The sequence below is a fragment of the Nannobrachium achirus genome, assembly GCF_963921795.1.
Source record: "Nannobrachium achirus genome assembly, chromosome: 5".
Lineage (NCBI taxonomy): Eukaryota > Metazoa > Chordata > Actinopteri > Myctophiformes > Myctophidae > Nannobrachium > Nannobrachium achirus.
The window spans coordinates 73695396-73712433 of NC_137814.1; positions in this window are offsets into that span (position 1 = coordinate 73695396).

Genomic DNA, 17038 nt, shown 5'->3' on the forward strand with positions numbered 1-17038 from the left:
AGCTGATGAAAGTTGGGGTCCCATTAAATTAACTATACCGGATAAAACACACCAAAATAAATAAGCTTTAAGCAGCATGTGAGGGGTCAAACTAGGGGTTTTTCAAAAAACATTCCTTGGGGTAAAGGCGGCTCACACGAAACTTTGAAAAGTGATGACTCATCACTAAACCATATTTTTGTGGGTCCGTTTCTAGCCCAAGGAATGTTTTTCGTGCAAAACAAATGCTTGCAATTGATTCAGAATCATGAAAAAACCCTAGTTTGACCCCTCACATGCTACTTAAAGCATATGTATTTTTGTGTGTTTTACCCTGTATAGTTAAATTAACAGTTCTGCTGCCGTTGACAATCCTCACCGTCATTGAAAGGGTTAAAATCATGGTGCCGTTGACGGTGAGGACTGTGAATCTTACTGTATATACAGTAAAGGTATTATTACTTACTGTACGTCGCTCCGCTCCCGCCCGCATCGGTAATGTCCGCTATCTTTATATTACAAAAGAGTAAGTGATCTACTTCCGGGTCATGTATCGCTAACTTAAATACCAAACCACTTGGCCAAGATGTACTACATATGTACTAAATATAGCTTAAAAATTCAAACACCCATGTCACCTTTGCAAGATGTCGGTTCCAAACCTCTGTATACAGTTGTATTCGTTATTACCCTCATATTTTGCCTCTTTATAAAATAGTCCGCCGGCCAAATATGTCCGACCGGAAACGTGCGCTGCGGCACAATAGTTCCGCCACAATAGTTCCCCCCCCAAATTTTTTTTTTTTAACGTTTTTTTTTTTTTTTATCTAGATGTGAGCGGCCCGAAGGGCCGCGACCCTCTAGTTTGTTTACAGCGCACATCGGGCGTGCACGCAAAGTGAACGTCCTCCATAGTAAATCCATTGAGAGGCCCATAAAGAGACTTAATTTACTCAAGAGACATTTTTATACAAAGGGTGGTCTCCATACTGTACACTATAGACTCGGGCTGGGCGCAGTCATGTTTCTCTTCTGGGCTCACACTGTCATGTGACTAGATGACGTAATCATTGCCGTCAAGTGATAATCCAAAAAAACAAAAACAACCCCCTTCCGGCCCTTCAAAATAATAGCGGCGGCCTACGGAAGAAACGGCGCAGCACCAAGGCACCAAGCATCCCTTCAGATTAAAAGGCAGTAGATGTGTTAATGGGACTCCAACTTTCAGCAGCTATAACGGATTCTCCTAGGGAAACTGAATTTCAGTCTTTGTGAGATATGTTACTTACTAGACACCTTTACAAACACATTGGTGAGGAAACTTTTTGGTAAGGAATTTATTCCAGGACCTTTTAAGATATCCCCTGATTATGAATGTATAAAGTTCCTTGGATGAATTCCAAGTATACAGAGCTTAGCACTTAATTTTAAAGATTCTTGACATACACTATATGACTTCATTCCATGTTTTATACATTGGCTCTTTGAAAATAGCCGAACTACAAGCTCACAGCGCGTCACGTTGTGAGCTTGTAGATCTGCTATTTTCAACATTTTGTACATTTACTTGATGCAGATACTTTCATACTTTTACTCAAGTACATTTTGAATTCCGGACTTTTACTTGTAACCGAGTACATCTACATTACAGTATTGATACTTTTACTGTAAAGTATGTAAGTACTTTTTCCACCACTGGTCATTCAATGTTATATGCGTTAAGAAAGGAACTCAATGTAAATAAGTTGCACGCTTTCCTGAGCTTATACTTTTAGTTGACCTTGTACCAATGAACTGTACTGTCATCAGACTGTACCTTCTGCTGTGCAAACTTCTAATAAATACTTCAATCAATCAAACAAACAAACAGACAAATACATTTTAATGGACTTAAAGATTTATTTGTTGTCCCGGACAAGAGGACAACCCTTAATGTCGACCCCTGGCTGTATTATGACATACATTTCTTTTTTGTTCTGCTTTTGTAATTGATGTGCAAAGTGCTCTGTTCTATTCATCTGTCTTTAAATGTTATATGAGATACATGAAGTGGTTCCTGTGTAAATAAGCCGTAAAGCTTACAAGGATCTCCTTTTAGTTGATCTTGTACCAGTGAATTGTGTCATGAAACTGTACTTTTTTTCCTTTTGCAAACATCTAAAAACTCTTCAATCAAAGAACGACATGGTTCCAGATCAATATCCAAAGTCATGGAGAAAATAGTCTACGAACAGATTGCAAGATATCTCGATGAGAATAATCTGATTTACGAGTTCCAATCTGGATTCAGAAAATCCCATTCCACTGACACATGCCTTCTCTATTTGACTGACCAAATCAAACGCGAAGCGGATCAGGGCAAGTATAGTGGCATGGTCATGATGGACCTCCAGAAGGCATTTGACACCGTGGATCATGCTATTCTGATTGAGAAACTAAAAGCCATCGGTCTTGACAGCGCAGCAGTGAGCTGGATGCAATCTTACCTGGTGGGGAGGGAACAGGTGGTGGAGATTAACGGTACCCTGTCCCCCCCCCTCCCAGTAAGCTGTGGAGTTCCCCAAGGTAGCATACTGGGACCTCTGTTGTTCCTAATATACGTGAACGACATGGCATCTGCTTGCGACTGCAACCTGTTCCTGTTCGCGGATGACTCGGCTCTCCTAGTCTCGGGCAAGGACCACTTGCAGGTTGAAAAGACACTTAACTCTGAACTGAGTAAGATCTGCACATGGCTAAACGACAACAAATTATCAATTCACCTGGGCAAAACCGAGTCCATCCTCTTTGGATCAAATCATAACCTCAAAAAGGTAGAGAACTTCACAATCAAAGTGGGTGACAAGGTCATAACACGAAAAAACGAAATCTCCTACTTAGGATGTATCCTTGAAGCTAATCTTTCCAGCGAAAAGATGACTTCAAAAGTAATACAAAAAATCAACCAACGAACTCGTTTCCTACAGAGGATCGCCCCAATGGTCAACTTCAACACACTGAAGACCATAGCTGGTGCAATAATCCAGCCCCTCTTTGACTATGGAGTCCACGTATGGTATCGTGACGCCCCACAAGCCCTTAAAACTAAACTCCAAACAGCCCAAAATAAACTAATTAGGGTCCTGCTTAACCTTCCCAATCAGACTCACCTCACCGCTACTCACCAGTTAAGAGTGGGGTGGCTCAGAGTAGATGACAGAGTACAGCAACTTGCAATGGGCCTGGTGTACAAGATACACTACACCACTATGATACCCAAGTACCTGTCAAAATACTTTAAAAACGTTAAGGATGTCCATAATTACAACACCAGAGGCAGTGCCACAGATCACGTTCAACCCAGAGTCAACTCAAAGAAAGGGTCGAACTCGTTCTTCTGCTACACCACAAAAATGTGGAATGCCTTACCGAAGGCCATAAAGGAGTGTGGATCACTAGCATCCTTTAAAATTGCCCTAAAAAACCACTTACAGGCAGCAGCCGTTCACAACTGGTAAAAACCTAGCCCAACCCTACCCTCCCTGCCCCTTCCTTGTATATACTGTACATACTGATTGTTTAGACTTACTGTTACCTGCCCCTTCCTTGTATATATTGTATATACTGTACTTACTGATTGTATAGACCTACTGTTTTCTTTTTTTCTTTACATAGCTACTGCATAGTACTGTGTTCTATTTGTCTGTCATTCAATGTTATATGAGATACTTTAATGGTTTCCTGTTGAAATAAGCTTAGTCTTTTCATGGATCTCCTTTTAGTAGACCTTGTACCAGTGAACTGTACCGTCATGAATCTGTACATTTTCCTATGCAAACTTCTAATAAAGCCTTCAATCAATCAAAAACAATCAATCAAATTCTTCTTACATTAACACAGAGATACAGCGGTTTTATCCACACTGGGGGTTACATCTGACTTCTTTACGCCAAGCCGTCGTCAGTCGACATATTAATGTGCTCCATTTCCTAGGAAACTATGGTTGCTGTGACACCAAAACTGTAAACAACTTGATACTATGGCTTTCTGTGAGACATTCTACCGAAACAATGTTGATAACAGCCTCAGAGGCACAGACATTTAACAAACGGATACTCCATAAACATGCTGGTTAAGAGCACATGCAAATTAAATATATCAACCTCATAGTGATAAATACATATTTTTCACTCTATCACTCCCAAATACAAACAAGATGTATGCCTACAGGATTACAGAAAGGGCTCCCTAACGTAAGCCAACGTGTTTACAAAACTGCAGTGAGAGTCATAGATGAACTACAACATGGTGTTTGCACTTTCTCCATTTACAGACCATACATCTACACAACCGTTCAGATTTCAAATATAAAGTGTTTACTCCATGACCAAGGATGTTATAGTTCTATTAGGGCCCACAGAAGTACCCGTATCTTCCGTATTATTCAATAAAGAGAATTTAATCCGGCCGGTGGTTATTTCCTCACACAGTTATAATGTATCAGAGTGCAGTACACCTCCCCAAACGATAGGGTCACGTAGTTGAAAGCATAGGAGAAAATGCAATGTAAATGGCCACCGATCAGATTAAAAGGATTATTATTGAACAATCCGGAAGAAGCAGGTACTTCTACCCACCCGAAGAGGATTGTACCACACGTGACCATGGAGTAAATACTTTATATTTGAAATCTGAACGTTTATGTAGCTGTAGGGGCTGTAAATGGAGAAGGTACAAAAACCAGGGTGAAGTTCTGCCACGTCGTTTGCGCCATGGCTCTATCGTAACACACATACAGTGTGTAGTGTGGCGTTGTGTGTGTAACATAGCCTACAGTGTGTAGTAGTGTGGTGTTGTGTGTGTAACAGACTTACCTGATAGTGTGATGTGTGAGTATCAGACATAGAATAGGAGAAGGTTTTGTCCCAACCACCATGAAACACCAACACTTCCTTTGTTCTGACGCCACACGGCTCCATACGTGTTCAACGCATGCGCATTAATGTATTGAGAGGCACTGTTGCTTTAATGCATTTCGCCCTCTGGTGGAGGAGACGTGTAACTGTCACTGAATGACTGACGGACACAGACTTACTAGGTGTCAGTGTGTCTCTGAGAAAAGAAATAATAATGCTTTGATTGATTGATTGATTGATTGATTGATTGATTGATTGATTGATTGCTCGATTGATTGATTGATTGATTGATTGAAGACTTAATTAGAAGTTTGCATAGGAAAAGGTACAGTTTCATGACGGTACAGTTCACTGGTACAAGGTCAACTAAAAGGAGATCCTAGAAAAGCACTTGGCTTATTTACACAGGAAACCATTGAAGTATCATATAACATTGAATGACAGACGGATAGAACACAGTACTATGCAGTAGATAGTCAGGGGAAAAAAGGAACATTAGGTGACTAAATCTACTAAAAAATTGAGTAGATTTAGTCGCCTAAAATCTTATGACATTTAGTCGACTAAAATTAGACTAAAACTAAACATTTTCAGGTGACTAAATTATGACTAAAACGAAATGACATTTTATTCAAAAGACTATGACTAAAACTAAATTAAAATTTGCTGTCAAAACAACACTGCACTGATCACATGGCTTTGAAGAGGAGCAGATCTACAAAAAAACAGTGCAAAAGAATATATATATACAGTGCTGCTATTTGTTCAAATGCTTTACACCCTGTGTGTGCAGTGTGTATATATATATATACTAGAAAAAAAGCCCCCTGCGGGGGCTTAAGGGGAACACACGCTGGACGCGGAGGTGGCGCGGAACGCCTCGTCTGCCGTGCCAATACGCCACTGTTCTATTTGACCAGCGTTGCCGCGCGTTGAACATGTTCTCCCATGCTTCTCCCCACCGGGGCAAATGGATGTGCTGTGTGGCAGCGCGCCGCATCCAGTTGGGGTTACCGCGCGGCACTTCACGTGCGTCGATACCGCGATGCGACGCTGCGCAGCTGCCTGCGTTCAGTGTGTGCTCCCCTTTATGTCCCTAGTGCCCAGTTGTCTAGGTGGCCACCTCTCCAAGTGCCCACATATCCCTATTGGCCAGTTAAAGGGAATGGCCTACAGCAAAACACGGCCCTGACTGCGTGGGGCCCCAGACAGCCACTGTCAGACTGTCCATGTTTGCATATTATCTCTTTGTCATTCAAATAGTATAGTGACTGTGACAGTGGTGTTACAGTACATGTCAAACCTACACACGGCTATCCTATGCACTCCATAGTAATCACATAAATACAGAGCTATTGGAATCAGGTGCGCCCAAATAATTAATTAATTTATGTCCCGATACTACATTCTTTGGTGCAGTATTGAACAGTATTGTAAAATGAACAGTATTGTAGGCCTATATTGTTTTAACATTAGGCAATACAAAATAGATATGTAGGCTATTAGCCTATATAGGTCTATATAAGATATATAATACACCTAAATAGCCTATAGAATCAACCTTGCCTGTCAACAGGCATAAAAAACTATTTTGCCATATTTTAGGAATAAAATGTGATGTAAATAATAAATGTCAAATAAACTGTTAGATTCACTTGACACCACTGTCACAGTCACTATAATATTTAAATGACAAAGAGAAAATATGCAAACATGGACAGTCTGACAGCAGAATTGAGGGTAGGCGAAATGGCTCAGACAGGTGAAAAGACTCTCCTCCAAGGCGAAAATGCCAGGCGAAAGGACCAAATGCGTGTAAGCGAATATGTTATAGGCGAAAGTGCTGGTGACCTTTTTTAGCACCAATATAATAGGAGTCAGGACAAAGCAAATGGCGAAAGTAGGCACGTTCTGAGACATTGTCGACCCGTTGATTGTTGTTAATATTTGGGGTTTTTGATGTTGGAAATTACATAAATGCCTCGCTGGTATCATGTTTTTTGTGTATTCCACTATTCCTCATCCTACCCCTGCTCTCCATTGCAGAAAGCAACATAACGAATGAAGCTTGCACGTTAGAGCAGCGTCCCTCCGTCAACACAATGTTACATGCGTAGGCTATTTAGTTACACCATAGCATTTGCACGATCGCGAATGTGTCACTGTGTGCGTTCGGCGTGCATGCTCTATTAACGCATTATTATGATGCACGATCCAGTGGTTATGGAGTGAGGCAATGTTTTTTGTGAACATGGATCGGAGAGACAGAGAAACAGACAGGTTTTCACTGCAGCGCACGCACGCACGCACGCACACGCACACACACACACACACACACACACACACACACAAACAGGACGGAGGACGGTGTATCTTTCTCTGTCTGTATCATTCCGATCCGAGGCATTAAAACGGTCCGGTCGCGCCCCCCGCCGCCGCCAAAAACCGAAAGAGAAAAAGTGTTCCTAAAAGCTGTTTATGTGTTTGCAGCGTGTGTATCTTGTGCAATAACAATACTATCCGTGTTGTGTCCAAAAATGCCATACGATTCTCTGTCTGCTGCTGCTGCTACTGCGTGTTAGATATGGGACGTTCGCGAACGAATCAAGTCTTGTGAACGGCTCTTTGAAATGAACGATGGGATCCGGTTCGTAGTAGGGAGCCGTTCCTTTTGTAAATGAACAGTGGTGGAAAAAGTACTCAACTTCTTTCCTTAAGTAAAAAAAATATCAATACTGCAATCCATGTGGAAATACTCTGCCACAAGTAGAAACTTGGAATGTTAAGTAAAAGTACAAAAGTATTGGTATCAAAATGCATTTTAAGAATGTCCTATTTCACAGGTTTTCCAATGAATAAAATGTAAAAAAAATGAAAAAAAAAAAAATATTTGTGAGCTTGTAGATCGGCTATTTTCAAATAGCAGGTATGTAGGCTACATATGTATGTCAGAAAAACATTTATATAGGGTTGAAGTTATTTGTAATCATAATCCAAATGACAAAATCTAGATAGTAACTCAAATGAGCCAGTCTTTTGAACGGCTCTTTGAAAGGAACGGATCCGAGATCCGGCTCACTTCAGAGAGCCATAAATCCCATCTCTACTGTGTGCACTGCAGTCGCACATGCGCAGTAGAGTGGGAGGGGGGTCCTAGCGAGAGCCGAGGTGGCTAAAATATATGCCTGTATAAAAAATGTCGTTTTATATTAATTGTATGACAATTAAGTACAATCATGGCGGCAAACATAGCTTAGTAGCTTGCCAGAGTATTGAGCAGTGTACATGCCAAGCGGGGAACCGTTACGTTTACTGGTTTGCTGGGAATAGCCCTTCATGGCCTCCATGGCCTCTCTCACAAATAATATTATAAAGATATATATATATATATATATATATATATATATATATATATATATATATATATATATATAATGTGACATAACTCTGTTTACACAATGCTGTACCCCCTCCAACTGTATATATTATGTTCCCCATTTTCAACTGTTTTTATTTTATTTGTGACACTTGCTTTTCAATCTCTCATGTCAGTGACAGTTACACATCTCCTCCAACAGGGGGAAAAGGCATTAGAGCAACAGTGCCTGGATCCAGTATTGCGCATGCGTTAAACACGTTGATCCGGAAGCCGGATTTTCCGGAAGTAGAATGTTTCTCGTGACGCAGCGTTTCCACAACAAAGGAACTGTTGGTGTTTCATGGTGGTTTTGGGACGCGACCTGCCGTTTGCCAACGAACCTAAGCATAACGGTGGTTGTCGGGGGGCAAGGAGCTCCGCTGTGTTCACTTGGACCGCGCGGAGGTGCCGAAAGTCGGGGGGACGAAACTCGGACGGACTTCGCAACGCTCCACACGGAGACTCGCTCATTGTAGCTCGCTCGGCGACGGTGTCTCACTCAGTGTTGGTGTTTCATGGTGGTTGGGACACAGCGCGTGGTGAAAACCTTCTCATATTAAAAGGAGTTAAAACGCTTCAAATGGAGTCTGTACGGCTGAAGATAAATGAACACATGACGTCGGTGGGAGAGGAGATATTGTGTGTTTTGGAAAAGCAACAAAGTGTTGATGTTTGTCGTGTGAAGCTCGATGTCAGAGTGTTTGTGTTGGAGCGCCTCCGTGCGGCCGCAGAGGTCATGTGCAACACCTTTCAGAGAGAGATGGAGACACTACACAACACCCAACTACACACTGCAGGTATGTCTGTTACAACACACAACACCACACTACACACTGCAGGTATGTCTGTTACACACACAACACCACTCTACACACGGCACATATGATGTATTTTACTAGTAAGACACCTCAGGGCAACATGAGGGAGAGGTCGCGCCAATTTTTGGCCATCTGCATGGCCAATGATGTATACCGGACCAGTTACCCATATATGGAGATCAGTACATCCCTTTTATGCCCATAAATGGAGATTCCTGTCTGAACCAGCCACACAGATATGTTAGATACATTATGGGCTTATAGTCCTGTTAGATACATTATGGGCTTAATATTGATGACATCAGGGATCTTCATATGTCAGCATAAAAGGGATTCTGGGAAATATCCATATATGGACTTTTACATAGGTGATGTCACCTGTGATGTCACAGTGATGTGTCAAGGGAATGTACACACACAGAGACAAGCTGTGACATTTCTCATGGTAAACTGTGACCTTCGGTCGCAACTACACTCGATTTCAAATATAAAGTGCTTATTCCATGGCCACGGATGTTACAATTATTTTCGGATGAGTACTTCATTATCGTTAATGTTGTCCATTTTTGCCATATTTCCTCCATTATGTTTCAACTCTACAACCCTTTCAAGAGAGACAGCTGCCTTTCGATGTCCCAGTAGTCTGAGGCTAACCTGATTGATTCATTGATTGATTGATTGATTGATTGATTGAAGAGTTCATTAGAAGTTTGCAATAGGAAAAAGTACAGTTTCATGACAGCACACATCACTGGTACAAGGTCAACTGAAATACGATCCCAGTAAGTTTATCAGCTTATTTACCCAGGAACCACTATATGTATCTCATATAACATTGAAGACAGATGGATAGATCACAGTACTTTACATAGGATATCATCACATTCAAAAGAAAATGAAGCAGTCATAACAATATAACCTATACAAAAAATACAAATAAAAAAAGGCAGATATTTACAGTGGAAAAGGGGAGGTAAGTATATGCTTGGTCTATTTACAACTTTCGAGTAGAAGCTAGCCGTCTGATTTTGAAGGTGGTTAGGGATTTACACTCTTTTGGGTTTTGCGGTAGGGCGTTCCACATTTTTGTGGTATAGCAGGAGAACGAAGTTGAGCCTTTTTTAAATTCAAATCTGGTTTGAACGTGATTATTGGAGCTGCCTCTGGTTTGTAATTGTGGACATCCTGAAGTTTTTAAAGTATTTTGTAAGGCACATGGGTATCTGGAGTTGTAGTGTATCTTGTACACCAGGCCCATTCCAAGATGCTGTACTCTGTCAGCTACTTTGAGCCACCCCACGCTTATAAAAGTGAATCTGGGTCCGGGGACGAAGGCCAAGCAGGACCCTAATCAGTTATCCTTGGCTAAAACTGTTATGTAGATGTACGGTCTGTAAATGGATAAAGTGCAAATACACATACACAATATCATACTGCAGTTCTCTAAACACTTTTGAATACGTTAGATAGCCCTTTTTGGAGTATTCAGGAGTTTGTTTTAAGAAGTCTGAAGATGTTTGTTTTAATGCCTTTGAAGTGCTAGTGTTCATCTTGATCTATTTGGTTACCAATTCTCCATCATTTAACTGGAGACCACCTGGAAACCCCTCAAGGACCAGCACTCGTGGTCCCCGGACCACTGGTTGAGAACCACTGCTTAGGACTACTGTATGTATTGATCACATGATCAAACACCACTAATAGCCTAATAGGCCTAAGTCTTACCGTTTGATGAGGAAACCTATATATAGTAGTGAAAATAGTCAATCAGGAAACTCAAGAGTGTCCCACATGTTGAGCTTGTAGATTGTTTCGTCTTCTCTCTTTTTTTTCCAGATTAAATTTGTATTTTATTTTACCTGGTGTTTACATCAGGATGAGGACAATCATATTGGCTCTTAGAACAAGTAGTGACTGACCCTTTCAACTGAACAAAACATGGTAAATGTCTATAGTTTGATTTGATTACATCATGGTATTATATACGGTTGCTGAATGATAACCAAATGTTCTTTCTTCTGATGATTTCCACAGAGCACCACAGGGAGAGGTCTACAGAGTCTAGAGAGATGGCCTCCCAAACATGTTCAACGTTGTCAGAGGAACAGCGAGAGACGGACGAGGGACGTGGACTGTTTGATGCAACGATGCAACCTGTTGTAAAGTTGTACAGGATAGGTATGTAGTGTTTTATTTACTTTACAACCTGTAGTAAAGTTATACAGGATAGGTATGTACTGTTTTATTTAATGTGGTTTAAACCCATAGTGATGATGTAGAGGATAGGTATGTACTGTTTTTTTAATACAAGAATTCAAGCCCAAAACAAAACAGCTTGCCCTGTGTCAAATGCCGGCGATATCGCAACGGGCGCCACCAGGTATTCCTAAAAGCAACCTCTATGTCTGTGCCCAAACATATTCCTAAACTTAACCTTAGTAAAACTTAGGCCTGTCAGAATGAAATTCGTTTTTCGACTATAATTCGAATATTAAAGAAATGGATGAAAGTCGAATACTTCAATTACTATTCGAAATGGGAAAAAAAAAAAAAGTTTAAATAAAAAAAAAAGTAAACAAAAAACGTTTTTCCTGACCTCCCATTGCGAAAATAAATGCTTTCATCAAGTCACAAATGATCAACAATTAGCCTACGTGTGTACATGGCATGCACAGTGCATGCCATGCACTACAGTGGACACAGCACTGTGTGTGAGACTGACACCCGACACCACCATCGCTGCTGTGCGGAGCCCTGCTCTCCTCTCCTTTCTTCATTGTATTAGCTGGTTAGCGTTAGCTACTTGGCTATTTCTCCTGCTGTTTCCCAGCTTCACTTGAAAGTAACATTTAAGAAACTTATTACAACAGCGGACAGCCAAAGACTAATGTAATATTTGTCCGTCAGTAGTAACTAGAGGAGCTGGCTTTCACGCTCTGCTCTGCTCCTCTGTCCTCTCTCTCTCTCCGCACTGCTCTCTGGTACGGGCTGGACAGACACGTGCAGCATGCTGTCTAAACAAGCAATATAGCTGCTAGCCACGCCTCCGGCCGATCTACAAGCCCACAGCCTGTCGATAATGCAATGTAGTTAGGGCTTGTAGCTTAGCTTTTTTTCCAGCCTGTTATAGCATCTGAATTTGCGCACATAATGTGCGTATTATTTTACAACTATACATTTTATAAAAAAATATATACATAAAATTAAAAAAAAACAAAAAAAAAAACTACAATTTATATAATAAATCAACTATTCGACTATTATTTTGATTTGGTTCCATTTGTACACTCCCAGACTGGGGAAATGTCACTTTTGTGACCATCATTTCGACAACGGAGCGTTGGCAGGTTAGCTACTCACCCCATGGAAGTTAGGGTTATGGTTAGGTTTGGTTGTCGAAAAGATGTTATGTCGAAATGATGACAAGCTCCCCCAGAGTTAGATACCCATTAGGGGCCATTTGGAACCTCCTTAAAGGGCCATTTCACCTCTGGGACAACCCAATCTTATTTTATTGTTGTTTGGGACACGATCAACAAAAGTTATTTTTAGTGTTCAATCTGTTTTTTGAGATATTTTAGTGTTTCAGCATGTACTAGTGATGCGTTTTGCATCATATGATGCAAACCGCATCACCGATGATGCAAAATGCATCACTAGTCGCCGTCAGGCAAGTCCCGGAAAAGACGTGCTGTGATTGTCCAGAGGCACTTTGAGTGACAGTTCACATCCAAACATTATTTACTATTCTGGCCCCCTGGTTTACAACTTCTAGCGGCCCTGAGGCGGCTAATGCGACTTTTGCTTGACAACGCTTGACACGGTGACTCGCTTGTTTGGATAAAGGTGCTATATACATTTGCCATGCAAAGGGAGCTTACCACACAAGGCCTTTATAAATAAAATACAACTAGAAAAAAAGCCCCCTGCGGGGGCTTAAGGGGAACACACGCTGGACGCGGAGGTGGCGCGGAACGCCTCGTCTGCCGTGCCGATACGCCACTGTTCTATTTGACCAGCGTTGCCGCGCGTTGAACATGTTCTCCCATGCTTCTCCCCACCGGGGGAAATGGATGTGCTGTGTGGCAGCGCGCCGCATCCAGTTGGGGTTACCGCGCGGCACTTCACGTGCGTCGATACCGCGATGCGACGCTGCGCAGCTGCCTGCGTTCAGTGTGTGCTCCCCTTTATGTCCCTAGTGCCCAGTTGTCTAGGTGGCCACCTCTCCAAGTGCCCACATATCCCTATTGGCCAGTTAAAGGGAATGGCCTACAGCAAAACACGGCCCTGACTGCGTGGGGCCCCAGACAGCCACTGTCAGACTGTCCATGTTTGCATATTATCTCTTTGTCATTTAAATATTATAGTGACTGTGACAGTGGTGTTACAGTACATGTCAAACCTACACACGGCTATCCTATGCACTCCATAGTAATCACATAAATACAGAGCTATTGGAATCAGGTGCGCCCAAATAATTAATTAATTTATGTCCCGATACTACATTCTTTGGTGCAGTATTGAACAGTATTGTAAAATGAACAGTATTGTAGGCCTATATTGTTTTAACATTAGGCTATACAAAATAGATATGTAGGCTATTAGCCTATATAGGTCTATATAAGATATATAATACACCTAAATAGCCTATAGAATCAACCTTGCCTGTCAACAGGCATAAAAAACTATTTTGCCATATTTTAGGAATAAAATGTGATGTAAATAATAAATGTCAAATAAACTGTTAGATTCACTTGACACCACTGTCACAGTCACTATAATATTTAAATGACAAAGAGAAAATATGCAAACATGGACAGTCTGACAGCAGAATTGAGGGTAGGCGAAATGGCTCAGACAGGTAGGTGAAAAGACTCTCCTCCAAGGCGAAAATGCCAGGCGAAAGGACCAAATGCGTGTAGGCGAATATGTTATAGGCGAAAGTGCTGGTGACCTTTTTTAGCACCAATATAATAGGAGTCAGGACAAAGCAAATGGCGAAAGTAGGCACGTTCTGAGACATTGTCGACCCGTTGATTGTTGTTAATATTTGGGGTTTTTGATGTTGGAAATTACATAAATGCCTCGCTGGTATCATGTTTTTTGTGTATTCCACTATTCCTCATCCTACCCCTGCTCTCCATTGCAGAAAGCAACATAACGAATGAAGCTTGCACGTTAGAGCAGCGTCCCCCCGTCAACACAATGTTACATGCGTAGGCTATTTAGTTACACCATAGCATTTGCACGATCGCGAATGTGTCACTGTGTGCGTTCGGCGTGCATGCTCTATTAACGCATTATTATGATGCACGATCCAGTGGTTATGGAGTGAGGCAATGTTTTTTGTGAACATGGATCGGAGAGACAGAGAAACAGACAGGTTTTCACTGCAGCGCACGCACGCACGCACACACACACACACACACACACACACACACACACACACACACACACACACACACAGGACGGAGGACGGTGTATCTTTTGTATCATTCCGATCCGAGGCATTAAAGTGGTCCGGTCGCGCCCCCCGCCGCCGCCGAAAACCGAAAGAGAAAAAGTGTTCCTAAAAGCTGTTTATGTGTTTGCAGCGTGTGTATCTTGTGCAATAACAATACTATCCGTGTTGTGTCCAAAAATGCCATACGATTCTCTGTCTGCTGCTGCTGCTACTGCGTGTTAGATATGGGACGTTCGCGAACGAATCAAGTCTTGTGAACGGCTCTTTGAAATGAACGTTGGGATCCGGTTCCTAGTAGGGAGCCGTTCCTTTTGTAAATGAACAGTGGTGGAAAAAGTACTCAACTTCTTTACTTAAGTAAAAAAAATATCAATACTGCAATCCATGTGGAAATACTCTGCCACAAGTAGAAACTTGGAATGTTAAGTAAAAGTACAAAAGTATTGGTATCAAAATGTACTTTAAGAATGTCCTATTTCACAGGTTTTCCAATGAATAAAATGTAAAAAAAATGAAAAAAAAAATATTTGTGAGCTTGTAGATCGGCTATTTTCAAATAGCAGGTATGTAGGCTACATATGTATGTCAGAAATACATTTATATAGGGTTGAAGTTATTTGTAATCATAATCCAAATGACAAAATCTACATAGTAACTCAAATGAGCCAGTCTTTTGAACGGCTCTTTGAAAGGAACGGATCCGAGATCCGGCTCACTTCAGAGAGCCATAAATCCCATCTCTACTGTGTGCACTGCAGTCGCACATGCGCAGTAGAGTGGGAGGGGGGTCCTAGCGAGAGGTGGCTAAAATATATGCCTGTATAAAAAATGTCGTTTTATATTAATTGTATGACAATTAAGTACAATCATGGCGGCAAACATAGCTTAGTAGCTTGCCAGAGTATTGAGCAGTGTACATGCCAAGCGGGGAACCGTTACGTTTACTGGTTTGCTGGGAATAGCCCTTCATGGCCTCCATGGCCTCTCTCACAAATAATATTATAAAGATGTTGCTCTCAACGAACTGCGAGAGATGGCCAACCCACTTTGTTCATATAAATAAACAAGTATGGGTGTGAAAACCATCTGCAGTAATACATTGTAGAATACTGTAGTTAAGTCTTTACTCATGTCATATCAAAGTCCTTATTATTAAAGTCCTTATTATATTCCTTCATTGCAGACCAGTGTGAGAAGTCCAGCCTGAAGGTGAAGATGAGTTGGAGTGTTTCTGTTAAACAGGAACCTGAAAACCATCTAGACAACAGTAAGTTTCAGTTTTTCCAACTACCAAAGCTATAAAAGAGGAAATGCTGCATGAAATAATGTAAAGTTCAAACATCTGATGGGTTTTCTCTCATCTTATGTTTTTATTCCCCCCTAGACTTTGTTTCCCTCCCTGTGTGTAAAGAGGAGCTTTTCCCTGAACATCAGGAGAGTCCCAGTCTGGAGGAACCACAACCTCCACAGATTAAAGAGGAACAGGAGGAGCTACTACAAGAGGAGGCTGATGTATCAACTTTGACATTACTAGCAGTGAAAAGTGAAGGTGATGAGGTAAACAGAGAGACAGAAGCTGTAGCCAGCACCTCAACTGAACACATGAAAACACAAGCTGATGTAGAGGACTGTGGAACATCACAACCAACTAGTGGTGAACAGCTCCTCTCTCCACACTGTTCTCAATCTGACGACACTGAAGACCGTGATGAGCGGGAGGAGATCAGGGAAGGTCAGTCGGTTGTAAACACACTGGATTCACACAAGACACAAAATGTGGAAGGACAACCATTGTCTGTAAAGCACAAGCTGTCTCTGGACCTGCCATCGTCAAAACAAACTCACTCCACGCAGAGCCACACAGGGAGGAAAGGTTTTAGTTGCACAGTGTGTGGCAAAATCATTAAAAATAACAGAGGTCTAAAGACTCACACTTGTATTCATACAGTGGAAAAGCCCTTTACTTGTACAGTTTGTGGTAAAGCCTGTAGTCGTAGAGATGAGTTGAAAGTACACATGAGGACTCATACGGGGGAAAAGCCTTTTACTTGTACAGTTTGTGGCAAAGGCTGTACTACCAGTTCTAATTTAAAAGTACACATGAGGACTCATGCAGGGGAAAAGCCCTTTACTTGTACAATTTGTGGTAAAGGCTGTGGTCAAAGTAGTAATTTAAAAGTACACATGAGGACTCATACAGGAGAAAAACCCTTTACTTGTACAGTTTGTGGTAAAGGCTGTGGTCATAGTGGTGTTTTAAAAGTACACATGAGGACTCATACAGGGGAAAAACCCTTTACTTGTACAGTTTGTGATAAAGCCTGTAGTCGTAGAGATGAGTTAAAAGTACACATGAGAACTCATACGGGGGAAAAGCCTTTTACTTGTACAGTTTGTGGCAAAGGCTTTACTACCAGTTGTAAATTAAAAGTACACACGAGGACTCATACAGGGGAAAAACCCT